Raw genomic sequence first — 27,571 nt, forward strand, 5'->3', positions numbered from 1 at the left:
CCTGAGAAGTGGGGGCGGCGGGCGGCGCGGGGGCTCCGGGCCCGTGGTCCGGGTGGGGGCGGCGTCGCGGCCGGCCGACCCCAGCAGGCAGGACCCCGGCGGAGGGCGCCCGAGCCGAGGCGGGCGGCCAGGGTTCTGGAGTCGTCCGCAGGGCCGGCGCACGCGGCCACCCGCGCTGGCCGCCCCCTCCACAGCAGTCGCGGGGCGGCACGGGTCACCGAGGGGCTCCTCGGCGCGGGCCTGGGCCGTGGACGCAGCCCCCGGGGGCCTTGATGGCGCACTGGGGACTTGGGGCCGCGGCCCGGCCCGGGAGCAGAGGGCGCAGGCCCGCCGACGACGCAGGAGCCGGCGCCCGGCTGTCCACGCTGGCCCAGGACGCGGCTTCCTGGGTGTGGGAGGGAGGCACCCGGCCACGCCAGCCCCGAGAGGCGCAGGCAGGGGCCGATGGCCGCGTCCGCGGGGCACGAGGCCGTGGGCCTGCTGCGACGGCCGCCCGCGGGCGCGCGTGACGGAGCGTGAGGAGCCGCCCGCCCGCCCCGCGCCCCGCGTGGCCTCTCGACCCGGAACGGCGGGCGCGGGGGCGCGCAGCGGCTGTCGGGGCGGGGGGCTCCGGCCGCGGGCGAGGCCCGCCGGGGGGCGCACAGCGCGGCGCCGCGGCCGAGGGCCCTTAGCAACCAGCCGCGGGGGCGCGCGGGCTCCCGCCGCTCCCACGCGCGCGCGCGGCGGGGGCGGGGCGGCGCGCGCGCCGGGGCGCGCGCCGGCGGCCGGCGGGGATTTCCAGCGCGCGAGAGGAAGTGCCGGCGGGAGGGTGCGCGAGGGCGCCAGCGAGCGCGGCGCGGCGCGGCCGCCGCGTGCGCGAGCCGGGTGCAGCCCAGCAGGGACTTTCCAGCCGGCGGCAGCGGCAGCGGCGGCGGCGGCGGCGGCGGCCGCGCCGGCCCTTCCCCGCCCCCCGACATGGGGCTGCCCGGGGAGCAGGACGCTGCGGACCGCGGCGGAGGACGCGCCCGGCGCCCCTGAGCCGGCCGAGCGGCGCGCACCGCGGGGTAAGGGGCCGCGGCGGGCGGGCGGGACGCGGACGGGCCCACCCTCGGCGCCTGCATCCCGCGCGCCGGGCGCCGGGGCCGGGCCCGGGGCTGCCCGGGGCGGCGCAGGCCCAGGCGGCGCGGCGGTCCGCGCGGCCTCGCCCTGCGCCCCGGCCCGGCTCCCCGCCGCCCCCCGAACGCCGCAACTTCGGGAAACTTTGTGGGGGAGGCCGGGCGGCGGGGGCCGCGGCTTTTCAGGAACCGGGGCGCGAGGCCTCCCGGCCGCCGCGAGCCCCCCGGGGTGCTGAGGCGCCGGCGGCTCCTGCCGGGCGCCCGTTCCGTCTACACCGGCGACCGTGCTCGCCGCGGGCTGCTGGAGGTGATTTTTTTTTTTTTTTTGAGCCATTATTTAAAAGTTTACACTGAGTCATGCCTCTGCGGATGAATGAATGATTCGCAGGCGGGAGCTGCGGCGGCGGGCGGGTCCGGGCCCCGGGCTCGGCGCGCCCCGGGCTGGTGCGAGAGGTCGCCCGCAGCGGTGTGTGCGTGCCGGGGGCCCGCGCCGGGCCCCGCTTCCACGCGGGCACCTCCCGGGGGGCGCGGCGGCGCTTGGCTGGGCAGGGGTGCAGGACCGCGGACGTGCCTTGCAGGGGAGAAGCCTCCGGACGGGGCCCGTGCAGGGCACTGCTCGGCGTTGGCCCTGTCTGAGCGGTGCGGGTGCGGGTGCGGGTGTGCGTGTCGTCGTCCCTGATGCATTTGTTTTTGTGGAGTCATGAGGGCTGCGTGGAGCAGCGCGCTCGCCGATTCCTGATTTACATTCGCAGCACACAGTTGACGGGAGCCATCGTTTCGTGTTTTCCCCTAGCACTTGGCGCGGATACACACTGGTGAAGCCTGGGACTTGTTGTCGGTTGTCGTCTACGTGTCTGTAAAATGCCTGTGCGCAGGATGGGCAGGTGGACCAGCTGCTGGCTTTAGAATCTTCTCGTGTCTTTAAAATGGCCTGTAAAAGACTGCATCACATGTAGGGAGTCTGACAGCCGGGCGCCGCGCACCGCCGGAGTGTTTCTCGCTGCATTGTGACAGTGGGGACGTTAAGAATTGGTCCAAAGATGGAAAATTCTTTGGCCGAAACAAAATAAAAGCCTTATCAATTTAGCAGCTTGGAAATAGCAGACGAGATTGGAAAACCCTGGTGGAGCGTGGATTCCGGCGTCACTGGTTAAAATCAGCCCGTGTCGTGGATAAGGGTTAAGATGTGAGGTGTTTCGCCCAGACGCCATCTGTTCGGTTGTCACAATGCAGGAACCAGGAAAGCAGAGAGCTGGCTACGGAGAAATCCAGCCCTTTTTTTTTTTTTTTTTTTTTGATATTCATGTGAATTTTCCTGTGAGGGGAAAGACCAGTTATTTCCCTTGGATGCTGTCCATTCTTTTTGGTTTTAATAAGGTGGCCCCACTAAGAAGGCTGTAGACATTCCATTGGGAATAGGCGATGGCAGTGACCAGTTGTTTCTTTAATTCCGTTGGAATATCTCCACGCTTGTGTGCGGCTGTCCTTCGTTCGACTGAAACATCTGAGCTGCTTTTTGTTTTCCTCGGTGTTGGGTGTTTGGGATTTTATCCTCTAAGCACCTCTGCTAGAATCCCTTTCCTTTTTTTTACTGTGCAAATCAAGAAGGAGCTTTCTGGGGGTGTTAGCAGAATAGACATGCTAATGAGCTAAAAGATGAGAATGATTTATCACCTCCTTAAAGTCCTTTCTTATGATGCTAAAGCTGCACTACCAGAAAAATAAAACTGTCACTGTGGTGTTGCAAGTCTAAGCTAGTTCAGGCAAACAAAGGAAACTGCGTTAAATTTGCCCATCTCTGTTTTCTCGTTTTACTACAGCAAGACTCTCCAAACGTCAGCCTTTCAAATCTTACACAACAGCCGAATCTCCTTGCAGGGTCCAGGGGAGGTCTAACTCAGCCGAGGTCCAGAGGCCCAGGGTGGTTTCTGCAGAGTCAGGACCCTGTGTGGGTTTCTTCGCAAGTGGTCTTGGAGGAAGAAAAATTATTTGCTGTTTTTTTGGGGTGAAGGGGATATAGTTACTGACGTAAGGTACAGAGAGAAATTAGGAAGAGCCACAGAGTGAGAAAGGAGGAGGTGAGGCCAGCGTACTTGGAAGGTGACCAAGGAGAGGCAGCTAAGGCCTGAACCTGGAACGATGCTTAGATTTGCTGTGAGTAGGAGGAGTGAAGCCTGTGGGCAGGAGGGCGGTAGGGAGAGGGAATGGGGAGAGATACCTACAGTTTACACCGCAGTGTTAGGCTTCAGGGTCCTAAAGGAGTTGATGGAAATGGGAGAAAATTCACCTTTATTTTATTTATTTTTTATTTTTTTGACAGGCAGAGTTAGGGAGAGAGAGAGACAGAGAGAAAGGTCTTCATTCCGTTGGTTCACCCCTCAATGGCCACTGCAGCCGGCGCTGCGCTGATCCGATGGCAGGAGCCAGGTACTTCTCCTGGTCTCCCATGCAGGTGCAGGGCCCAAGCACCTGGGCCATCCTCCACTGCACTCCCGGGCCACAGCAGAGAGCTGGCCTGGAAGAGGAGTGACCGGGACTAGAACCTGGGGTGCCGGCACTGCAGGCGGAGGATTAGCCTAGTGAGCTGGGGCGCCAGCCAAACATTCACCTTTAAATAGGAAAGAAGGGGCTGGCGCTGTGGAGCAGCGGGTTAACCATGGCCCTTCGATGCCCACGTCCCCTGTGGGTGCCAGTTCACGTTCCTGCTGCTCTGCTTCCGGTCTGGCTCCCTGCTGGTGCTCCTGGAAAGCAGCTGGAGACACCCAAGTGCTCGTGCCCCTGCACCCAGCGGGGAGACCTGGAGCAGCCCTGCCTTTGCTGCCACCTGGGGAGTGGACCAGCCCACTGAAGACCTCTCTGTCTCTGTCTCCCCTCCCCCTAACTCTGCCTTTTAAACAAGAAAATAAATATTAAAAAAAAAAGGCAAGAAAATGCATGTGTACTTGTATAGAACCTATGGTTCATCATTAACTGAAAATTCAAAATGGCTTTCTCATTTTTAGAAAGCCGCTGGCGTCTATTTAAGTTCTGACAGCACCCTTCCAGGAAAGGTGGGCAGAGGCGGCGCCAGCCTAGGAAGAAGGTGAGCTTTTTGTCATTAAACAAAAACGTTTTTTGGTAAAACTTTTTTTTCTTTAACGATTTATTTATTGAAAGAGTTACACAGAGAAAGGAAGAGACAGAGATCTTCTGTCTACTGGTCTGCTCCCTGGATGGCTGCAACAGCCAGGGCTGGGCCAGGGCCTCCTCCAAATGTACCGTGGGGGCAGGGCCAAGGCCTCGGGCCGGCATCTGCCTGTGTCCCAGGCACGTGAGCAGGGAGCTGGATTGGAAGCAGAGCAGCCGGGTCTCAAACCGGTGCCCGTATGGGATACCCGCGTCCCGGGTGGTGGATTTTACTGCTCTGCCACAGCGCGGCCCCTCAGTGGCACTTCTTGCTGCCCCCTGCGGATAAAGTCAGGTGACTTGGTTTCTGTCAGGTCCAGGAGTCCGAGAATTCCTGTGCAGCAATTTGTATTCCTTGAGATAAGTAGATCGTTAGCTGGAACTTGGGAGTCTTTCTCTTCCCATTAACGTTCGGTTAAGGCGCCCTGGGTTCCTCTAATAGTCAGTTACGGTGCCGGGGTGTGTCAGACACAGCACCCACCTTTGAGGGCATGACCTGCAGAAATCCGGAACATTCTGACTCCTGTGCACTCTGAGGGGAGATGCCAGGAACCAGCAGGTGCTTGACTGAGGCAGCACCAGAACCAGAGCTTGTGAATGGAAAGGTTGAGAAAAAAACGAAAACTCACTGTCCTGCCTTCAGGAGGACTGTTCAACTGAGAGGCCCCCTGAGAAGTGAGTGCCTGGGTTGTAGGGAGGACTGCAATGCAGTCCTTCTGCATAATAAGGGAAGTAAAGCTCCTAGCTGGCTGGGGTAGCTGGGAAGGCTTCCTAGAAGTGGTGCTGAGCGCACGGTGGAAGGCTCTGCTACACCAGAGCTGTCTGTTTTGGGGAGAGGGGTCTGGCACCTTGCTGCGCCGTTGCTCCCTACTGGTAGAAAGGTGCTAGCCATGCTGCTGGTGGTTGCCCGTCATGGAACTTCTTGCGCTGTCCTGAGCTGCTGCGTAGCCCTTCATGACCAAGCCCCCTTGTTGGTTAGGATGTCTCCACTGAGGGCGAGGCTGTAGAGGGTAACAGAGCGGGGGCAGAAACACGTTCCTCTCTGTACTGTTGCTCGTGGTGGGTAGAAAGTCTCAAAAAATGGTGGTAGAGGGAGGGATATAAATTTGAAAAGCCCCTGACCAGATCTGCTCTGTGTCCTGTGCTAAAGTGAACTGAAGCTCTCTCATTCTCAAGAAGTAAAAAACTTGGCCAGGCATTTAGCTTCATAATTTACTTTTCTAGGTCTTATTTCGCTGATTTTAAACACCAAGTTTTTTTTGTTTGTTTGTTTGGTGACTTCTCATGGGGTCATTCCACCAAGAACGGTGTTAGGATCTGCTGCTCTGATATCCTGATTTCTTTTCCAGTTGAAAATGTTGATTCTGTGGCAAAACTTAAAAAGCTTATTTATCAGAAACTTGATTTCTTCAGATGGTGGGAAGACCTAAGTGATGAACCCCGTGGCTGAAGTCTTTAGGACAGCACCGCCACGGTGCTGTGAGTGAGCCCTGAGTGCCCTGGAGTCAGCCGTCGTCGTGAAGGTGTTCAAAGGCTGACTTCCTCCGTGCCTGTGAGGAGGCTGTGCACGCGGAGACGCGGAGGTGCCTGGGAGGCCTGCCTCCTTCCCGACAGAGGGGTCATGGTGCCTCTGTCAGGGCTCCTGTCCGGGTTCTGCAGGTTCAGGTGAGAGGAGCGATGTGACAGCTGCCCCACAGAGGTTGCCTGGTTTGGAATTCGCGTCCACAGCTGGGTGTGCCCTGAGCTGCCCCCTGAGACTGCACGCTCCTGCAGGCTCCCGTCTTCCTGTTGTTATCCCTTGGCTCCAGGGTTTAATGAGTTGGGGGGCTATGTGATGAGAAATGTCTTTTGACGATTGACTTTCTTTGGTGCACTTTTTTCTTTTTAAAAAGATTTATTTATTTGAAAGGCAGAGTTACAGAGAGGCAGAGACAGAGAGACAAAAAGAGAGGTCTTCCATCTGCTGGTTCACTCTCCAAATGGCTGCAATGACCGGAGCTGCGCTGATCTGAAGCCAGGAGCTGGGAGCCTCCTCTGGGTTTCCCATGTGGGTGCAGGTGCCCAAGGACTTGGGCCATCTTCTCCTGCTTTCCCAGGCCACAGCAGAGAGCTGGGTCGGCAGTGGAGCAGCCGGGACTAGAACCGTGCCCATGTGGGATGCCGGTCCTTCAGGCGGTGGCTTTACTCCCTTCGCTGCAGCGCCAGCCCCGTTGGATGCTTTTAATGACTTTAAAGCTGGAAGAACAGGGAAACTGGTTCTCTTGAGTCCTTCCTTGTCCAGCAGTGCCCAGAAGTCACAGCTTTATGCTGGAAGTTAAATTCTCTCCTTTTTGGATCAGTGTAGCCTGCTATTTCGGGTCTTATTTAGGGGGAATTCGATGTTTAGGTTTCAGAAGGCTTTTCTGAGGGAAGACTTTTCCTCTGTGTGTGAGTAGGGGCCAGCCAATTACAATTTATTTTAAAATTTAGTGTGAATGTTTACATTGTATTCAGTAATATGTCTGATTGTTTAAATATCAACATACTTGTCCCCAAAATCTTTGAGGGACAGTTGATTTCCCAAAGGTCGCTTCGAGGAGTCCCCTGCAATCCCACGTGTGCCCTTGAGGCTGTCCACCCCCAGTGTGGGAAGCAGGAGCTGGGTGGAGAGCACCCTTTGACGGTCTGAATTCCATTCCTGCCCTCTGTGTTTGGTAGTGGAGTGGACTTGGCAGGCTCTCTTTGGACTCTGAGTTGGTTTTCCCGTCTGTAAGGTGGGGCTGATGGGACCAGGGACATCACACGGTTGACATGAACGCGTGATGCTGATGGTCACAGTGATGGAGGACTATGATACTGTTAAGTAAGGATATTAAGATCTGAAACATTTCTGGTTCCAGGCATTTCAGATAAAGGATATTTAACCTGTATTTCATCAAGATACAGTTTTGAGAATTGCTGTGTGCCAGAAGTTGTGCTTGTTGTTAAAACTGAAAAGTCAAGTGTGATGCTAAGTGGTTGCTGTCCTCAGGTCAAGTCAGATACTGAATGATAACTGTCCTCAAGGGACTTCCATGCACTAGGTGGGTAAGAGTAATTGGATTATGGCCCAGTGTCATGGGTGCCATGACAACAGAGTGGAGGCAGCGTGTGATCGTGGGGACACCGTGCAGTCTGGACCGTGGATTAGTAGGATATGTTTTTCACAGAGGTACCTCCTAAATGGTTAGCTTGAGCAAGCTGGCGGAGAGGCAGGGGGGCATTGGCTGGCAGTCATAGGTCAGAGGGCGCCCTGCTGAAGCAGTTACCTGGGAGAGGCGCAGGAAGAGAGGCCTGGCCACTGTGGGACCATCTTTGTGCCAGCCTGAGTGTGGAGGTAGGAGTGACCCCACTGCTTTGTGGTTCGTTTAAGCTGAATCACAGCTCGGTTTTAGGTTTTCTTCAGATTCTGGAGTTTTTAGTATTTTTCAGAATCTGTACTTTGTTTTGCTGCTAGAGCTTTTTCAACGCAGCATGTATTCTCCGGCTTTGCCTTCATCCAGACCCTGCTTTGCCTGTGCTGCCTGGTTTTCCAGTCGTTGCTGCGTCCCTCTCGGGTTGAGTTCTTTGCTTTGCGCAGCGGCGTTGCGCTCAGTGTCGTAGCAGCCTCAGGGTGCTCTGCAGCCCGCAGCTCAGATCTTGCTGGGGAGCCGTCCCCAGCCTGATGCGCCAGCCCCCCCATTTATGTGGCTGTCAGTAGTCGGGAAAACGATCGTGTGTAGGTGTTCTGTCTTTACAGGCTTCTACAAACGTGAGCTTGTTAGTGGTGAGCAAGTCCCTGAGGTCTGCTTGCTCTATAGAGAGCATAATGGTTACAACCCAGCACCCATTTATTTTGAATTTAATTATAACTATGGAGTCCTTATGGGAATACAAATTAAAAGAAAGAAGCCCTCTTCAAGACAGAGAAATGTCGTCGTTGGCTGTTTTGAGGAAGACTTTATGAGATTCTTCTGCTAGAACCGCTGCGAAGTGTTTGCCCGAAGGTGCAACAGGAAAAGCCGGTGATGGCTGGACTGAGGTGTGGGGGTTGTTTCATGGTCATCTGTACCCACTGCAGGAAGAGCTGTGACCAGGGGACACAGCTAGGCACTTGAGGCCCTGCGGTCAGCTCTCTGGGGTGATAAAGAATAGGTTTCTTTGCCGGCGCCGCGGCTCACTAGGCTAATCCTCCACCTAGCGGCGCCAGCACACCGGGTTCTAGTCCCGGTCGGGGCGCCGGCTTCTGTCCGGTTGCCCCTCTTCCAGGCCAGCTCTCTGCTGTGGCCCGGGAGTGCAGTGGAGGATGGCCCAGGTGCTTGGGCCCTGCACCCCATGGGAGACCAGGAAAAGCTCCTGGCTCCTGCCATTGGATCAGCGCGGTGTGCTGGCCGCAGCGTGCCGGCCGCGGCGGCCATTGGAGGGTGAACCAACGGCAAAGGAAGACCTTTCTCTCTGTCTCTCTCACTGTCCACTCTGCCTGTCAAAAAAAAAAAAAAAAAAAAAGAGTAGGTTTCTTTCTTCTGAGGTTGGCCATTTTAGGGTAGAGACAGAGGCATGGTAGCTAGGGCTTCGTGTTTCTGGAGTGTCCCCTGCAGGTTCAGGGGTGTTACGGTGAGTGCTGGCTGGGGCTCTGATGTGGAGAGCACAGCCTCCTAAGCAGAGGGATACCTTTTTCTTTGTGTTTCCGCAGTCTGGCCTAATGTGCTCAGTCAGAATGAGCTGAGTTTATGGAAGGAGTCAAACCTGGTCCTTCCTGTAGCTATTGGTAAGTTATTTATCCTCTTTGAGTCTCATTTTTCTCCTCTGAAAAGGTGAGTGTGGGTGGAGGTTATGATAGCAATGGTCGCCCATTTGGATTTAATACTCCTGAACTGTGCACCTACAACTGATTTAAATGGTAAATTTTATGTTATGTGTATTTTGCCACAATAAGAAAGTATTTGTGAGAATTAAAAGTGAGAACTCAGCATATCAGAAGTGATCATTTTGTCCCTCTCTTCGGAGTGATTTTATAAAGGGAAATATGACTTATTAGCAAGGAGGATGACAGGCAGTACTGGGAGTATGACTGCCTCTCCAGGAATGTCTTCCAAGTGGGAGGAGAGGGCAGTGTTGGACTGTCAAGAAATTGCTTACCACAGGGTAAAATGTCTGGAAACCAAAGTCATGGTTTGTTTGTATAAAAAGGAGCAACTGTATTTAGGTATTCCCTCCTTTTTAAAGGAAGACATTTTTGCATACGATGAATTTAAATTTAATTCCTTCCTTTTTTTTTTTTTTTTTTTTTTTTTTTTGACAGAGTAGACAGTGAGAGAGAGAGAGAGAGAAAGGTCTTCCTTTTGCCGTTGGTTCACCCTCCAATGGCCGCCATGGCCTGCGCACTGTGGCCGGCGCATTGTGCTGATCCGAAGGCAGGAGTCAGGTGCTTCTCCTGGTCTCCCATGGGGTGCAGGGCCCAAGCACTTGGGCCATCCTCCACTGCACTCCCTGGCCACAACTGCACTCCCTGGCCACAGCAGAGAGCTGGCCTGGAAGAGGGGCAACCGGGACAGAAGCCGGCGCCCCGACCGGGACTAGAACCCGGTGTGCCAGCGCCGCAAGGTGGAGGATTAGCCTATTGAGCTGCGGTGCCGGCCTAATTCCTTCCATTTTTAAAAAAGATTTTATTATTTGAGAGGCAGAGTTACAGAGAGAGAGAGAGAGAGAGAGAGAGAGAGAGGTTTTCCATCCACTGGCTCACTCCCCAAATGGCAGCAACGGCTAGAGCTGGGCTAATCTGACGCCAGGAGCCAGGACTTCATCTGGGTCTCCCACATGGGTGCGTGGTCCCAAGCACTTGGGCATCCTCCACTACTTTCCCAGGCCATTAGCAGGGAGCTGGATCGGAGGTGGAGCAGCCGGGACTCGAACCGGCATGGGTGCCGGTGCCACCTGCTAAACCACAGCACTGACCCCAGTTTCTTCCATTTTTGAAGAGATTTATTTGTTTATTTGAAAGACTGAGTGACAGAGAAAGAGACTGATCTGTCTTCCATTTTCTGGTTCAGTCCCCAAATGGCCACAACAGCCAGGCCTGGTCTGGGCCGTCCATCCTCATCTCTCATATGGTGCTCGGGGCCCAGGTCTTTGGGCCACCATCTGCTGCCTTAGGAGGGAGCTGAATTGAAAGTGATGCTGCCAGGATTTGAACCAGAGCTCTGATCTGGGTGCTGGCATCACAGGCTGCGGGTTAACCTGCACCACAGCGTCCAGCCCCTCTTCCAGGGTTAGCAGGAATAGCACTGGGTTCAGTCAGGTCTTTGTTGCAGATTTCACTTCTGTGGAGCTGTCTTCCCTGAACACCGTAATGAAAAAGCCCCCCACTGTCGCTCTCTGGTCTCTCCCCGTCTTGGTCAGCTTCTAGTTACTATAATGAAATGCCTGAGACAGGCTAACTTTATAGAAAGAGAGATGTGGCTCACAGTTGTGAAGGCTTTACGTCCAAGTAGGATGGTGCAGGCTTTTGGGAAAGCCCCTGGTAGATGGCAGAAGTAGGAGATCCTATTTCAATGCAGGAAGCAGAGAGAGAGACTCCTCTGGTCAGCCTTAGGCTTTTATGAAAATGGCTCACTCTCTCTCTTTTTTAAAGATTTATTTATTTGAAAGAGTTACACAGAGGAGAGGCAGAGGGAGAGGGAGAGAGAGGGAAAGTCTTCCATCCAATGGTTCAGTCTCCAATTGACTGCAAATGGCTGGAGCTGTGCCAATCCAAAGCCAGGAGACAGGAGCTTCTTTCAGGTCTCCCACGCAGGTGCAGAGGCCCAAGGACTTGGGCCATTTTCTACTGCTTTTCCAGGCTATAGCAGAGAGCTGGATAGAAAGTGGAGCAGCCAGGTCTTGAACCGGCACCCATATGGGATGCTGGCGCTTCAGGCCAGGGCATTAACCTGCTGGGCCACAGTGCCAGCCCCGAAAATGGCTCTCTTGATAACTCACTCCAGGAGACCAGTATTCCTTCTGAGGGCAGCCTCCCCAGTGACCTAAGGACCTCCCACTGGGTCCCATCTCTTACAGCGCCCATAGTTTCCAGCACCAGCACCCTGAGGGCCAAGCGAGAGGCACAAACAACATGCAAACCAATGCACTTGGATTTTTTTTTTTTTTGAAGATTGATTTATTACTTGGTTCAGCACGGTGGTGCAGTAGGTTAAACTGCCGCGTGCAGTGCCAGCATCCCATATAGGCACCACTTCATGTGCTGCTGCACCTCCAGCACAGCTCCTGACCATGCGCCTGGAAGACAGCACACGATGGCCCAAGTGCTGGGCCCCACCGCCCATGTGGGAGATCTGGAAGAAGCTCCTGGTTTTGCCTGGCCCAGTCCTGACCAATAGGGCCATTTGGGGAGTCAATCAGTGGATGGGAAATCTTTGTCTCTCCTTTCTGTAACTGCCTTTCAAATAAATAAATAAATCTTAAAAAAAAATAAAGATTGATTTACTGTTATTTATTCTAGAGTTACTAGGCGTTGGAGAACGGCTGCTGGCTGCTGGTTTATCCTCCAGATTGCCACAGTGGGCCAGGTCTGGGCCAGGAGCCTGAAACTACGTCCAGGTCTCCCACGTGAGCGCAGGGCACGAGGAATTGGGCCATCTTCCTCTGCTTTCCCAGGCATCAGCAGGAAGCTGGATCCGAGGTGGAGTGGCAGGAAGTCGGATCAACGCCCATATGGGATGCTGGTGTTGTAGGAGGCGACTTAACTTGCACCACAGTGCTGGCTCCTGCACTTGGATTTGTTTTTCTTCATAGCAAAAAATGTTGTCCATCACTTTAATCCATGTACCAGCTGAATGCCTGGCATGTGAAAGATGTTCAGATATTAGAATAAATGAATCAGGCTGGCGCCGTGGCTCAATAGGCTAATCCTCCACCTGCGGCACCGGCACACCGGGTTCTAGTCCCTGTCCGGGTGCCAGATTCTGTCCCGGTTGCCCCTCTTCCAGTCCAGCTCTCTGCTGTGGCCCGGGAAGGCAGTGGAGGATGGCCCAAGTGCTTGGGCCCTGCACCCCATGGGAGACCAGGAGAAGCTCCTGGCTCCTGCCTTCAGATCAGCGCGGTGCGCCGGCCGCAGCGCACTGGCCGTGGTGGCCATTGGAGTGTGAACCAACGGCAAAGGAAGACCTTTCTCTCTGTCTCTCTCTCTCTCTCACTGTCCACTCTGCCTGTCAAATCAATCAATCAATCAATCAATCAAACTATAGTCTAACATTTTGTTTTATTGAGATAAAATTCATATAACATACAAGAGCCGTATGTGGTTCAGTGGTATTTAGTGTCATCACCAACTCTGTAGTGGTAGAACTTTTTTTTCTTCCTGTACCTATTGGGCAGTCATTCTCATTTTTCCATCTCTTTAGCCCCCAGTAGCCTTGAATCCGCTTTTTGTCTCTGTGAGTTTTCTTAGAAATATCATATAAGAGGAATCTTACAATATGTTACCTATTGTATCTGGCTTGTTTCACTTGGCATTTTTATTAAAGATTTATTTATTTATTTGAAAGGCAGAGTTACAGAGAGGTAGAGGCAGAGAGAAAGATAAAGAAATCTTCCATCCATTGGTTCACTCCCTAGATGGCTGCAATGGCTGGAGCTGCACCAATCTGAAGCCAGGAGCCAGGAGCTTCTTCCAGGTCTCCCACACAGGTGCAGGGGTCCAAGAACTTGGACCATCTTCTACTGCTTTCCCAGGCCACAGCAGAGAGCTGGATCAGAAATGGAGCAGCCAGGACTTGAACCGGCACCCATATGGGATGCTGGCACTGTAGGTGGTGGCTTTACCCGCTATGCCACAGTGCCGGCCCCGATTACTTAGCACGTTTTTGAGGTATAACGAGTTCCTTCTTATAGCTGAATAATACTCTTGCGTGTACAAGGGTACTTAAAGATTATGGAAAGTGGAATTAAAAGACAAGTTTATTCTGGTGAAGTTGTCTGAAATCCACGTATACAGCATGTACCGCAGTTTGCTTATCCATTCATTTGTTGGTGGGTTTTGGATTGTTTTCACTTTTGGCTGTTATGAATAATGTGCTGTAAGCATTGGTGCACAAGTCTATGTGTAAATGTGTGTTTTTGGTTCTTGTGGGAATTTATCTGAGAGTAGAATTGCTGTCAACATGGGATTTTGTGTTTAACTTCTTCCTACCGGCAGTGTCCCAGCCTCTGCATGTCTTCACTAACACTTATTTTCTGGTGTTTTTGATGAAAACTGTTCTGGTAGGTATGAAGTGGTACCTCGTTTGTGTTTCCTTCGTGACCACTGATAAGTGTCAGTGTGCTTTCTGGAACAGTGTTTAAGTCCCTTACACGTGTTGTCATTGGATTGCTTTTGTTGAATTGTAGGTGTCCATCTATTCTGGGTGTTAAACCTTTAATAACTTTATGACTTTCAAGTATTTTTTCCCATTGCCTAGTTTTTTCCCACATTTTTTTTTGATAATGTCCTTTGTATAAAATTGCTTAATTTTGATGAAGTTCAAGTAATTTGTTTCTTTTGCTGTGTGTACTCTGGGTGTCAAATTTAATAATCTATGGCCAAATTCCAGGCCATGAAGATTTACCAGTGTGTTTTCTTCTAAGAGTTTTATTTCTTTTATTTATGTCTTTGATCTATTTTGATTTAACTTTTTTATGTGGAGCAAGCTAGGAGTTCTACTTCACTCTTTCATATGTGGTTATCACCTGTCCCAGCACCATTTACTGAAGAGACTGTTTTTTCCCGTTGAATGGTCTAGATATCCTTGTTAAAATAAATTGATTGGGGCTGGTGTTGTGGCGTAGTAGATTTAAGTCTCTGCCTGTGGTGTGGGCATCCTATTTGGGCGCTGGTTCAAGTCCTGGCTGCTCCACTTCTGATCCAGCTCCCTGCTGATGGATTGGGAAAGCAGCAGAAGATGGTCCAAGTGCTTGGGCTTCTGTACCCGTGTGGAAGACCTGGCATTAATTAGCTCCTGGCTCCTGACTTTGGATTGGCCTAGCTCTGGCCTTTGTGGCCATTTGGGGAGTGAACCATGGGTGGAAGATCTCTCTTTGACTCTCCCTCTCTCTTTCTGTAACTCTGCCTCTCAAATACATAAATAAATCTTTAAAATAAATTGACCGGAGCTAGCATTATGGCATAGTGGGTTAAGCTGTGGCCTGTGGTGCTGGCATCTCATATGAGCACTGGTTCGAGTCCCTGCTGCTTTGCTTCTGGTCCAGCTTCCTGCTAAGAAGCTGTCCCAAGTCCTTGGGCCCTTGCACCCGTGTGGGAGACTTGGATTGAGCTCCCAGCTCCTGGCTTCAGCCTGGCCCAGTCCTAGCTGTTGTGACCATTGGAAAGTGAACCAGTGGATAGAAGATCTTTCTTTTTCTGTCTCTCCTCTGTCTGTTACTCTGCCTTTCAAATAAATAAATCTTTAAAATATAAATAAATAAATTGACCATAGATTTTAAAAAAGATTTACTTACTTATTTGAAAGAGTTAACACAGAAAAGGAGGGAGAAAAGAGAGATTGATCTTCTGTCTGCTGGTTCACTCCCCAGGAGATTCATCTGTATCTCCCACACGGGTGCAGGGGCCCACACACTTGGGCCATCTCATGCTGCTTTCCTCAGGCCATTAGCAGGGAGCTGGATCGGAAATGGAGCAGCCGGGACACAATATGGGAGATGCTGGCATCACAGGCTGTGACTTTACCTGCTGTGCCACAGTGCTGGCCCCGACCGTAGATATTTGCATTGAGTACTGGGCCTTCCATTTTATTTTACTGATCTATGTGTCTGTCCGTATGTCAGTACTTTTTCTTTCTTTTTTTAAAAAGATTTATTTATTTATTTGAAAAGCAGAGTTACAGAGAGGCAAAGAGAGAGCTCTTCCTTCTGCTGGTTCACTCCCCAAATGGCTGCAACAGCTGGAGCTGTGCTTATCTGAAGCCAGGAGCCAGGAGCTTCTTCCGGGTCTCCCACACAGGTGCAGGGGCCCAAGGACCTGGGCCATCTTCTGCTTTCCCAGGCCATAGCAAGAACTGGATCGGAAGTGGAGCAGCTGGGTTTCAGACTGGTGCAATATGGGATGCTGGCACTGCAGGCGGCAGCTTTACCCACTACACCACAGCACTAGCGCCTGTCGGTACTGTTTTGATTACTGTTACTTTGCAGTACATTTTGAAAGAGTAAATTTAGGAGTTGTTAGCCTTTTGGCTTTGATTTGCATTTTTAACGATATCTGTCTGTTTGGGGCCCTTTGTAGTTCCATATGAATTTGAGGATCAGCTTTTCTATTTCTGCAGAAATTGTCCAGTGGAATTTTAATACAGATTGCATTGAATCTATACATTTCTTTGGGGAATTGCCATTTTAGCAATATTAAATCTTGCAGTCCATGAACATGGGATGCCTTTTCATTTACTTGTGCCTTCTTTTTTCCAGCAATATTTTATAGTTTCATTGTACAGATCATTCACCACCTTGGGTAACTTTATTCCTAGGTATCTTATTCTTGTGGATTCTATTGAAAATAGAATTTTTAAATTTCATTTTTGGATTCATTGGCTGTATATAGAAACACAATTGATTTTTCTGTGTTGGTCTTATGTCCTGCAACTTTGCTGAATTTATTTATTATCTTTATAGTTATTTTGTGAGTTATATTGGATTTTTTAAATATAAGATCATGTCATCTGCAAATAGAGATATTTTACTTTTTCTTTCCCATTTGGATGCCTTTAAATTGCTCTGGCTAGGAGATCCAGTTGAATAGTAGTGGTAAAAGAGAGCATTCTCCATATTGTTCCTGATATTAGGGGGAGCTTTTAGTCTTTGACCACTGATGATGAAGTGAGCCCTGGGTCTTTTATTAATAAGTGCTCTTTGTCCTGTTTTGCTGTTTTTTTTTTTTTTTTTATCATGAAGTGTTGAATTTTGTCATGCTTTTTTTGTATGTCTTTTGAGATGATCATGTGCTTTATTTTTCCCTTTGTTCTGTTAATGTAGTATATTATATTGATTGAACTTTGTTGAATCATCCTTGGATTCCTGGGGTAAATGTAACTTTGTCATGGTATATAATCTTTTTAATATGTTATTAGATTCAGTTTGCTACTATTTTGCTGAGGATTTTCATTTCTGTTCATCAGGAATACTGACCCATGGCTTTCTTGTGATGTTGTTGGCTTTATTATCAGGTACTCACTGTATTTTAACTGTTCATCATGTTTCTTTGGAATCTTGAAACCTCAACTTCCCCTAATTCATAGCTTATAGAAGACTAGTAGAGTTTGAAGGCAGGCAGGCAGAACGTTTTGCTGATGATCATACTGTATACCTCGTTGCTTCTCAACATGCACACTTAGCCTGTCGTGCCGGCTCTGACACACAGGAGGCTGCCCTTACCGCCGGAGACAGTCGTGGCTGACACTACACCGTAGCCATGTGTCTACCGATGGAGAACTGGTAGAGTTCCAGATGCCAGGTCAGGGGAGAGATGTGCATCTTTCATTTCCTGAAAAAGCCACAGATTGTTCCAGGTCGTGATTCCTGAGTAACACGCTGACCTAAAGAGATTGACTTGAACAGTAAGCTGCTGCTACATCTCCTGTTCTGTTGGCTGATAAGCAGGGTTCTGCTGGGCGATTCTTCTGCTGCTGTGGCGTTACTGAGGCCGCTCCCTGATTCAGTTGGGGGCTGGTCTTGAGGCTCCACGGTAGCTCCACGGTAGCTCTACTTACATGCTTGGACAGTTGGAAGGCTGAGCTCCGGTTTCTTTCCATCCATGTGGTCTTGGGGTGTCTCCATGTGGCTTTTCCACTAGGATGGTTAGACTTCTTAATGGCATCTCTGGACTTCTGAAGTGAGTGCCCTTGGAGAAGAGGTAGATGTTTGAATAAAATTTAGAAATATACTCACTGATCAAATGGCAATTACTTGTACAAATTGTGTGTTTTATTAATCAGCGGCCATCCTTGATCGCTTGTTAAGGGGTTTTTGGGTACACATTGGGGTCCATAAATTTGCTTTTATTGTTAATTTTCAGAATCATTTGAAACCTTCACTTATTTTGAAGAGTATTGTGGAGTTTAAGTTTGTATTTTTTTCTGTTCTTCTTTACAAAAAATCTTCATTGAGAAAATGTTAGTATACACATTCTAAATATTCTTTTCTTTACCCTAGATCATGCTGGTAAGTGCCCGTGAGGCTTATTAGAATTAAGCTCTGGCTGCTTATGTATAAAGTGTGGGAGAATTTGACTGTATGCAGAGTTGTGTGCACATCAGCCCTAACCTCTGCCTCTCAGCCTGCCTCTACGGATTTTGTAAGTGTTTGAGAGGGAGCGATGTGGCGAGGCCACAGGGGAGGGAGGGAGCAGATTTAAATACTAGGAAGCTGCGTCTGGCTGCAGTGGGATTACTGAGGGAGAAGCTGTGTCTGGCTGTTCTGTGACTGCCTTTGCTTGTGCCTGCACGGAGAGCTCTGACATCCTGCCTGGGAAGCCATCTAGTTCTGTGTTTCCCAGGCACGCCCTGCGTCTCACCAAGTAAGTCACTCCCAGGCCTGACGTCGGCAGAGTAGCATGAGTTAGCACAGTGAGCTGCCTGAAGTCTCTGAGACACGCAGGTGACTGACTGAGGGGACTGATGATCGCCTGGATTCTGTGGACTCTGGGGTCTTGCTGCTTCCCCTCCAGTGACTCCTGTGTCAGGAGCTACTGTCTGCGTGCTCTGAGCTCCCTTGTAGCAGGAAGGAACGTGCACACATTGAGTAGGGGTGTCTGTGCTTCATTCTTCGTATTTCTAATTCCAGAGGTGTGCTACTCTTCAGCGCAGTGTGATGTACAAACTAACTGCTCGCTGTGAGCCTTTGGGCGTGTTTCTCTGCAGGCACCAGGTTTCTCATTTCCGTCACTTTCAGGATGCTGCACCAGCAGGTGGTGACTGTGGCCCAGGGGTGGCACGTGTTGGGGCTGAGGGACTGGGCCTTGTTGGGGGAGGAGTCTGAGCACCATGACAGTCGTGTTTCAGAGTTGAGTGGCGTGCGCTTGCCTGTTCCCTCTTCATGCTCTCCTTTTTTTTTTTCTTTTTTTCTTTTTAATGCTTTATTTATTTGAAGGCCAACCTAACAGAGAGCGGGAGAGACAGAGAAAGAGAGATCTTCATCCAGTGGTGTAGTCCTCAAATGGCCACATAGTCTGTTATTGAGCCAGACTGAAGCCAGGAGTTTCCACCTGGGTGCAGGGGCCCAAGGACTCGGGCCATCTGCTGCTGCTTTCCCAGGCCACAGCAGAGAGCTGGATCAGAAGTGGAGCAGCCGGGACTCAAATCCATAGTGCAGGCTCCATCCTTGATTCTCATAAAATAGGTGGTGCCTTGTGTTAGAATGGATTACTATAGTTACGCCCTGGCCTTTTATTTTGTCTTTGGGTTCTTAGAAACTCCTTCGTAGTTTAGTCATTGATGCTTGGAGCAGAATGCATAATGTGTACTTTAACTTGAAATAAGTTATTGAGAGACTTCTTCATAGAGACTCCAGTTTTGCACTTGATAGTTAAGGGCTCTTAAAAGATTTGACCTTCTATTCTTCATTGTGTAGCTTTAATGCACGGGTTTCTAAATTACGTGACATGGTAGGACACATGGAGATGTCTGTTGGTGAGTAGAGGCTGGAGAGGTAAGGGTCAAGGGGCTGGTGGCCTCCCACCTGCTGAGGCTCTGCTGTGGTATAGCCCACCTGTCTTTGTGACACTGGGCAAATCATTTAAACTCTTTGAAGCTCACACCTCCCTGAATGTGTGACATTCAGTGACAATAAAATAATGAAATCACTATAAATGTATTCACCATAAAGAATGAAAAATGGTATTTAAGGTTAAAGAGAAGGAGACTATGTCCCCCAGTCATTTTCCACTTTAGCATATCCTTATCAGTTCAGAATATTCCCTGGTTTGCATACATTTATCTATTCTGTGTCTGGCTGAGGTTCAGTGCCTGCTGTGTGTTTGTGTGTTTGTGCTAAGTGTATTAAGAAAATCAACATTTACACGAACACTGACCACGTCCCGTCCAGTCCAGCTGACTGTAAAGCACTCAGGAACGTGTGGATATGGGATACATGGATGCCGTGTTGCGTGAGGCGCTCTGTTTTGAAGACACTCAGTCTGCTCCCTTCAGGCTGGAACATTAGGCTTTGTGAAGAAGACCACAGAACAGAGTGGGCACATTGCAGATGAGTAAGTGAGCCAGCTAGTAACTCAGGCTGGGGTAGCACTCTTGCTTAGTGTGCATGAAAAATTTCACTAAAAGAGATTCCCCAGAGAACTGGAATCAGGGAGATGAGTAGGCTGCGGATGCAAATGTCACCTCAGAAATGGCCTGAGATGGGTATGGGAGATAGTGACTTACTGGGACTGTTGGAAGCACAGTTAAGAGTTTGGGTGACGTAGAGGGCTGGTTAGTACTGCAGAAAGCTGTTTGGGGCTTTTTTTTTTTTTTTTTTTTTTTTTTTTTTTTTTGATAGGTAGAGTCATAGACAGAGAGAGAGAGAGAGAGAGAGAGAGAGAGGGAGAGAGAGGTCTTCCTTCCGTTGGTTCACTCCTCAAATGGCTGCTATGGCCAGTGCTGTGCCAATCTGAAGCCAGGAGCCAGGTGCTTCCTCCTGGTCTCCCACGCAGGTGCAGGGGCCCAAGCACTTGGGCCATCCTCCACTGCCTTCCTGGGCCACAGCAGAGAGCTGGACTGGAAGGGGAGCAACTGGGACTAGAACCCGGCGCCCATGTGGGATGCCAGTGCCGCAGGCAGAGGACTAACCAAGTGCGCCAGGTGCCTGCCTGGGGCCTTTTCTTACGATGCTGTTTTCAGTAGAAGCTTAACATACAGTGGGGGAGCTTCAGAGTTACGCGGTGGGAGGAGAGGTGGGTGGCTGCTAATGTCCCTTTCCGTCTTAGGACCTCATGAACGTGATTTATGTGCAGATTCCACTGGACTCATTGATTCATACCCATAGACGGCATAGCAACAGCCTGAGTGCTCAAGTCTTTGCTGTGGGGGGGTCAGCGAGGATGCAGCAGCACTTGCTGATGTGCGCTTGTGTGTGGCTGTCTGCGGGGACTTGGCCTTTGGTGTGGTATGTCTAGGGTTTGCTTGGTTTCCAGGGAGGGAGAAATGCTCGCTAGCCGTGTGCCTGGGGTGCTGCGGTTCTCTGTCCTTGAGGAACCTGGTGACACTTCGCAGTCTCCATGGGGAGCCTCTCAGTCTCCTGGTGGCAAGAGGACTCCAGATGGAGCTTAGAGGCGGCTTGCAGGCTGCCGGCGAGTCTTCCTCTGAGAGCAGTCCGTGATGCCCGTGATTCGGAATCCTGGCAAAACACCAGCACTGCGGGAAGTAACCCCCAGACGGGGAGCACCGCCCACAGTTGCTGTCAGCTGTTGAGTTGCTGGGTGTCTTTGAAGACGTTCCAGGAGGAGGCTGATCAGCTGGGGTAGAGAGCCTCTGGGTGGTGGAGAGGATGCACTTTGCTCCCGCTCGAAGGGCTCCTGGCGCCTTAGAGATGCAGTCAAGGCCCCGCTCCGGCCTGCTCTGCGCAGCCGGCATCTGGGCAAGGCTTTCCGGTGACAGCTCTCTCACGTGTGGGGAGCTCTGTGCAGGCTTCGGGCAGGAACACTGGGGGTCTGACCTGCTCTTCTATTTCTTGTTCTTGTTCTTCTTTTTTGTTTTTAAGATTTATTTATTTGAAAGGCAGAGTTACAGAGAGGCAGAGGTGGGGAGAGGTTTTTCCATCACTGGTTTACTCCCCAGATGGCTGCAGTGGCTGGAGCTGAGCCGATCTGAAGCCAGGAGCCAGGAGCTTCTTCCAGGTCTCCCATGCGGGTGCAGGGGCCCAAGGACTTGGGCCATCTTCCGCTGCTTTCCCAGGCCATAGCAAAGAGCTGGATCGGAAGTTGAGCAGCCGGGACTAGAACCAACGTCTATATGGGATGCTGGCACTGCAGGTGGCCGTCATACCTGCTAAGCCACAACGCCAGCCCTTCTTCTTTTTTAAATTATTTGTTTATTAATTTATTTAGTTAGTTATTTGAAAGGCAGAGTTACAGACAGGAAGAGGCAGAGAGAGAGAGAGAGGTCTTCCATCCACTGGTTCACTCCCCAATTGGCCGCAGTGGCTGGAACTGTGCCGATCTGAAGCCAACAGCTAGGAGCTTCTTCTGGGTCTCCCATGCAGGTGCAGGGTCCCAAGCACTTGGGCCATCTTCTGTTGCTTGTCCCAGGCTGTTAACAAGGGAGCTGCATCAGAAGTGGCACAGCTGAGACTAAACCGGCACCTATGTGGGATGCTGGTGCTGCAGGCAGAGGCTTAACCTGCTACACCACAGCTGCCCCTGCTTTCCTTCTTCCTTCACACCTGGTCTGGACTTAAGTTCGGTGGCCTCCCTGAGCCTGGTGCCCTCAAACAGAATGAGTACTATCATGCAGGCACCCAGTCCCTCAGTTGCACTTCCGAAACCCTGAGCCTCTGAAAATGGAATGGTTTTTCTCATAGGTTTAGTGTCACTTGATCTGAACGCATTTGAGCTATTTATAGTCTTTCATTTAATGCGAATATTTTGATACTTTACTGCAAACTCTTAGCTAATATAAATATATTTTTTTGACAGGCAGAGTTAGAGAGAGAGAGAGAGAGAAAGGTCTTCTTTTTTCTGTTGGTTCATCCCCAAAATGGCTGCTATCGTCGGCACACTGCGCCAATCTGAAGCCAGGAGCCAGGTGCTTCTCCTGGTCTTTCATGCGGGTGCAGGGCCCAAGCACTTGGGCCATCCTCCCCTGCCTTCCTGGGCCACAGCAAAGAGCTGGCCTGGAAGAGGAGCAACCGGGACAGAATTCGGCGCCCCAACCGGGACGGAATCTGGCACCCGGACCGGGACTAGAACCCGGTGTGCCGGCGCCACAGGCAGAAGATTAGCCAAGTGAGCCACGACGCCGCCAGCTAATATATTTTCTTATGAGTGCTGTCTCAGACTTCATGAGAGTTTTGCGCAATATGCAGTATGTGCAAACAATATTTCCTTTCTAAATTCCCCAAATTCTGAAGTCTGAAACAATATCTGGGCTCTGTTTTGGATAAAAGATCACGATGCTTGGGGCTGGTGCTGTGGCGTGGCGGGTAGGGCCGTCGCCTGCAGTGTCAGCATCCTATATGGGCACCAGTTTGAGTACTGGCTGCTCCACTTCCCATCCAGCTCTCTGCTGTGGCCTGGGAAAGCTGTAGAAGATGCCCAAGTGCTTGGGCCCCTGCACCCACGTGGGAGACCCGGAAGAAGCTCCAGGCTCCTGGCTTCGGATCGGCACAGTTCCGGCCGTTGTGGCTATCTGGGGTGTGAACCAGCGGATGGAAGACCAACCTCTCTGCCTCTGCTTCTCTCTCTGTGTAACTGACTTTTAAGTTAATAAATAAATCTCAAAAAAAGTATATATAACGAATATCTAACGATTGAAAAAAAAAGATCGTGGTGCTGTAGAAGCCAGCTCCAGAGTTGGTCAGTGTATGTTATAATAATGTGAGTGGGGCCGGCACTGTGGCGCAGCAGGTTAACACCCTGGCCTGAAGTGCCGGCATCCCATATGGGCACCGGTTCTAGTCCCGGCTGCTCCACTTCCCGTCCAGCTCTCTGCTATGGCCTAGGAAAGCAGTAGAAGATGGGCCAAGTCCTTGGACTCCTGCACCCGCGTGGGAGACCAGGAAGAAGCACCTGGCTCCTGGTTTTGGATCGGCGCGGCTCTGGCCGTTGCGGCCATTAGGGGAGTGAACCAACAGAAGGAAGACCTTTCTCTCTGTCTCTCCCTCTCACTGTAACTCTACCTCTCAAATAAAATAAATAAAAATATTAAAAAAGAGGAGGTGGGAGGGTTAGCTATTGGAGGCAAGCCGCCTGGTCTGGATGACTGTGGTCCTTGGAAGTCACTTCACTTCCTGTGTGTCTTAGTTCCTTTATGGAGAAAGAGAGATAATAGCACCCACCTCCTGGAGGTGTGAGATGAAAAGCAGTTAGCATAGCTAAGTGCTTAATAAAGTCTTGTTACCAGGGTGCTTATGTAGGTTAAGTGACTTATTTGACCCCAGAAGTGGAACATTCTTGCTGGGGCTCAAAGCTGGAGTAGGCAGCCAGCTCTGGCTTACTTACAGAACTGTGACTCTGGGTGGTCCAATCTCTCAGCCTCTTGTCTTTTTTTTTTTTTTTTTTTTAAGATTTATTTATTTGAATGTCAGATATGCAGAGAGAGAGAGAGGCAGAAGCAGAGAGAGAGAGAGAGAGAGAGAGAGAGAGAGAGAGGTCTTCCATCTGCTGGTTTACTCCCCAGATGGCTGTAGCAGCCAGAGCTGTGCTGATCCAAAGCCAGGAGCCAGGAGCTTCTTCCAGGTCTCCCATGTGGGTGCAGAGGTCCAAGGACTTGGGCATCTTCCACTGCTTTCTCAGGCCATAGCAGAGAGCTGGATTGGAAGTGGAACAGCCAGGACTTGACCCGGAACCCATATGGAATGCCGGTGCTGCAGGTGGCGACTTCACCCACTATGCCACAGCACTGGCCTTAGCCTCTTTCTTTTCATTTGTAAGTGTCTTATGACTGCTGCAAAAACCATAGAAACATGCACAGATAGAATTCTTGCCTTTGACGAGGTGGCTGAAAAAGGTTGAAAATTCAGAGAAATGGCCGGCACCGCTGCTCACTAGGCTAATCCTCCGCCTGCGGCACCGACACACCGGGTTCTAGTCCCAGTCGGGGCGCCGGATTCTGTCCCGGTTGCCCCTCTTCCAGGCCAGCTCTCTGCTGTGGCCCGGGAGTGCAGTGGAGGATCGCCCAGGTCCTTGGGCCCTGCACCCCATGGGAGACCAGGAGAAGCACCTGGCTCCTGCCATCGGATCAGTGCGGTGCGCCAGCCACAGCGGCCATTGGAGGGTGAACCAACGGCAAAGGAAGACCTTTCTCTCTGTCTCTCTCTCTCTGTCCACTCTGCCTGTCAAAAAATAAAAAAAAAAAGAAAATTGAGAAACAGTGGAGTTATATGCATCTTTACAAATAGAATCATCCCCACCCTGTCCTGTTTAGTGTTCTCTGTGAAGACTTAGAATATTCAATTCTCAAAATTTCTTCAGATTTGATTTTATTTACTTTAAAGGCCAGGGGATGTGGTGGGGTGGGGTGATGGAGAAAGATCTTCCATCTGCTGGTTCATTCCCCAAATGGCTGCAATGGCCGGGGATTAGGCCAGGCCGAAGCCAGGAGTCAGGAACTGCGTCCAGGCCTCCCACATGGTTGTCAAATGCCCAAGGACTTCTGTTGCTTTACTGGTCACATTAGCAAGGAACTGGATCGCGTTGGAGTAGTTGGGTCTTGTGCTGGCACTTAGATGGGATGTGAGCGTCACAGGAGGTGGCTTCATCTGCTGTGCCCCAGCGCTGTGACCTTGGCAGTGAAGATAATCAGACTGTGTGGTCGATGACCGCGGTTAATGTTTCCTGCTAACCACTGTGAGGCCCCCAGCTACAGAGCAAAGTGGACGTGAGACTTGTGCCCTTTCAGAGACCCAGAGCGCCATGTCCTGAAGGAGCTTGTTCTTTGAAAAAAATTTTTTAATTTTATTTGAAAGGCGGACAGATAGATCTTTTTTTTTTTTAAAGATTTATTTGAGGGGCCAGCACTATGGCGCAGTGGGTTAACGCCCTGGCCTGAAACCCCGGCATCCCATATGGGTGCTGGTTTGAGACCCAGCTGCTCCACTTCTGATTTGGCTCTCTGCTATGGCCTGGGAAAGCAGTAGAAGATGGCCCAAGTGCTTGGGCCCCCGCACCCGCTAGGAGACCTAGAAGAAGCTCCTGGCTCCTGGCTTCGGATAAGTGCAGTTCCAGCTGTTGCCGCCAGTTGAGGAGTGAACCAGCTGATGGAAGACCTCTCTCTCTCTCTCTCTCTTTTTCTCTGGCATTCATATAAAATAAATAAGTAAATAAAAAAAAAACTTATTTGAAAGAGTTACAAAGAGAGAAGGAGATGCAGAGAGAGAGAGAGAGGTCTTCCATCCGTTGGTTCACTCCCCAGTTGGCCCCAACGGCCGGAGCTGTGCTGATCTGAAGCCAGGAGCCAGGAGCTTCTTCGGAGTCTCCCATGCAGGTACAGGGGCCCAAGGCCTTAGGCCATCCTCCACTGCCTTCCCAGGCCATAGCAGAGAGCTGGATTGGAAGAGGAGCAGCTGAGACTCGAACCGGTGCCCATATGGGATGCCGGCACTACAAGAGGTGGCTTTACCCGCTATGCCGCAACGCCGGCCCCCAGACGGATGTTCTATTTGCTGTTTTACTTCCCAGGTGTTCACAATGGCTGAGACTGAGTCAGGCCTAAACTAGGAGCTCAGCACTTCACCTGGGCCACCTGCTTGGGTAGGTGGCAGGGACCCCAGTGCTTGAGTCATCACCACTACTTCCCAGCATGTACGCTAGCAGGAAGCTGGGTCGGGAGCTGGCCTTCAAACCGGGTACATGTGGCATCCTAGCGGGAGGTTTAATTGCTACGTCAGACACCCACCCCTGAGGTCGCCTGGTTTTTATTATTATTATTATTATTATTATTTTGACAGAGTGGACAGTGAGAGAGAGACAGAGAGAAAGGTCTTCCTTTGCCGTTGGTTCACCCTCCAATGGCCGCCGCCGCCCATGCACTGTGGCTGGCGCACCACGCTGATCCGATGGCAGGAGCCAGGTGCTTCTCCTGGTCTCCCATGGGGTGCAGGGCCCAAGGACTTGGGCCATCCTCCACTGCACTCCCTGGCCACAGCAGAGAGCTGTCCTGGAAGAGGGGCAACCGGGACAGAATCCGGCGCCCCGACCGGGACTAGAACCCGGTGTGCCGGCGCCGCAAGGCGGAGGATTAGCCTAGTGAGCTGCGGCGCTGGCAGGTAGCCTGTTTTTAGTATATGGTTCTTGTGGTCTCTCTTTACCTACAATTCTTATGAACTTTGCATTCTGAAATATAATTGTGTTCTAGTATGACAGACTTCTAAAAATCTTTGTACTGAAACTGACCCTGCAGGACGGGAAACTGCCTGCTAGTCCTGTGGCCCTGTATATACCGCTGTACTTTGAAGCACTAGGAGAATTTGACCTTCCTTGGGCATAGAAGCATCTGCAAGACTGGCACGTCTTTAATCCCTTAATTGCTCCAGTTTTTTCCTTCTTGCCCATAAGGGAGTCTTTGCACTGCATGCATCCTTGGTGCCCTTTGGTTTAGATAATTTTGATAATTGGCAACTAGTTTTGATCTCATCAGAAAATTTAATCTGGACCCCACCATCACCATTCCCATCAAGGGGGAGTTTGGAAGGCCAGGAGAGTCATGGGATGCTTGTTTTGTGTGGAATGTTCTTAGATGGAGGGAGAAAAGTTAAAACCTCAAAATCTGCATGGTAAACTATGTGGGAATCTGATATTAAAAATGTTAAAATTGATTTTAGGGGCCGGTGCCGGCATCCCCTATGAGTGCTGGGTTCTGTCCCGGTTGCTCCTCTTCCAGTCCAGCTCTCTGCTGTGGCCCGGGAGGGCAGTGGAGGATGGCCCAAGTGCTTGGGCCCCTGCACCTGCGTGGGAGACCAGGAGGAGGCACCTGGCTCCTGGCTTTGGATCAGCGCAGCACCGGCCATAGCAGCCATTTGGGGAGTGAACCAACGGAAGGAAGACCTTTCTCTCTGTCTCTCTCTCACTGTCTGTAACTCTACCTGTCAAATAAAAAAAAATTTTGATTTTAAAGTGTGTTGAGTTACTGATTTTTCTGTGCAGAGTGGCCTGCGTAAACACGGGTGGTGGAAGCCTGCCGATTCTACCTCTGCCTTTGGTCCTTGCATCTGGGATGCTGGAAGCCGTTGAGGAGAGGTTAGCTACTGAGCTCATCGCTGCGGAGGTCCTGTCAGCTTCTCTGTGTCTGGTGAGCTCCTGCTCCCAGCCCCCTTCTGTGATGCCTCCCGTTTCAGTCGTGGGATAATCACCTGCAGGGCCATGCTTGCAGGCTGACGTTGGGTCCTTCCAGAGTCTCAGACCTGTGTCCAGAAGACAGGTCAGCATGTTTGCTGTCATACTTCACAGCTGTGCCAGATGGGGTGTGTGTGTGTGTGTGTGTGTGTGTGTGTGCATACTTGTTTTACTTTCAGTTTCACTGGAAGATGTCATCTGGGCTGCTGGTTTTTAAGCGATCATTTCAAATCTGACTGAGTGTGATCCCCACTTTCTCGGTTATGTTTATACAAAAAGACTACTTGATCTAGGG

General features: G+C 51.1%; 1 protein-coding gene across 13 annotated transcripts in view; it reads left to right on the plus strand.

Moving 5' to 3' along the window:
* Positions 1 to 807: 807 nt before the first annotated feature.
* Positions 808 to 27,571, plus strand: part of TRAF3 (TNF receptor associated factor 3) — a 133,944-nt gene continuing 107,180 nt past the window's right edge. For 3 of the 13 annotated variants that reach the window (XM_051834867.3, XM_051834868.3, XM_089322748.1), the window contains exon 1: positions 855 to 1,043. The gene's annotated coding sequence lies outside the window, so the exon portion shown is untranslated. Of the gene's footprint in view, positions 1,044 to 2,373; positions 3,249 to 4,096; positions 4,177 to 5,672; positions 5,925 to 27,571 lie in introns of those variants that run through there. The other 10 variants (XR_016226882.1, XM_089322749.1, XM_051834862.3 and 7 more) reach the window with 8 other exon arrangements.

This window comes from Oryctolagus cuniculus, chromosome 20, assembly GCF_051225735.1.
Source record: "Oryctolagus cuniculus isolate XC-2025 breed Fujian yellow rabbit chromosome 20, ASM5122573v1, whole genome shotgun sequence".
Classification (NCBI taxonomy): domain Eukaryota; kingdom Metazoa; phylum Chordata; class Mammalia; order Lagomorpha; family Leporidae; genus Oryctolagus; species Oryctolagus cuniculus.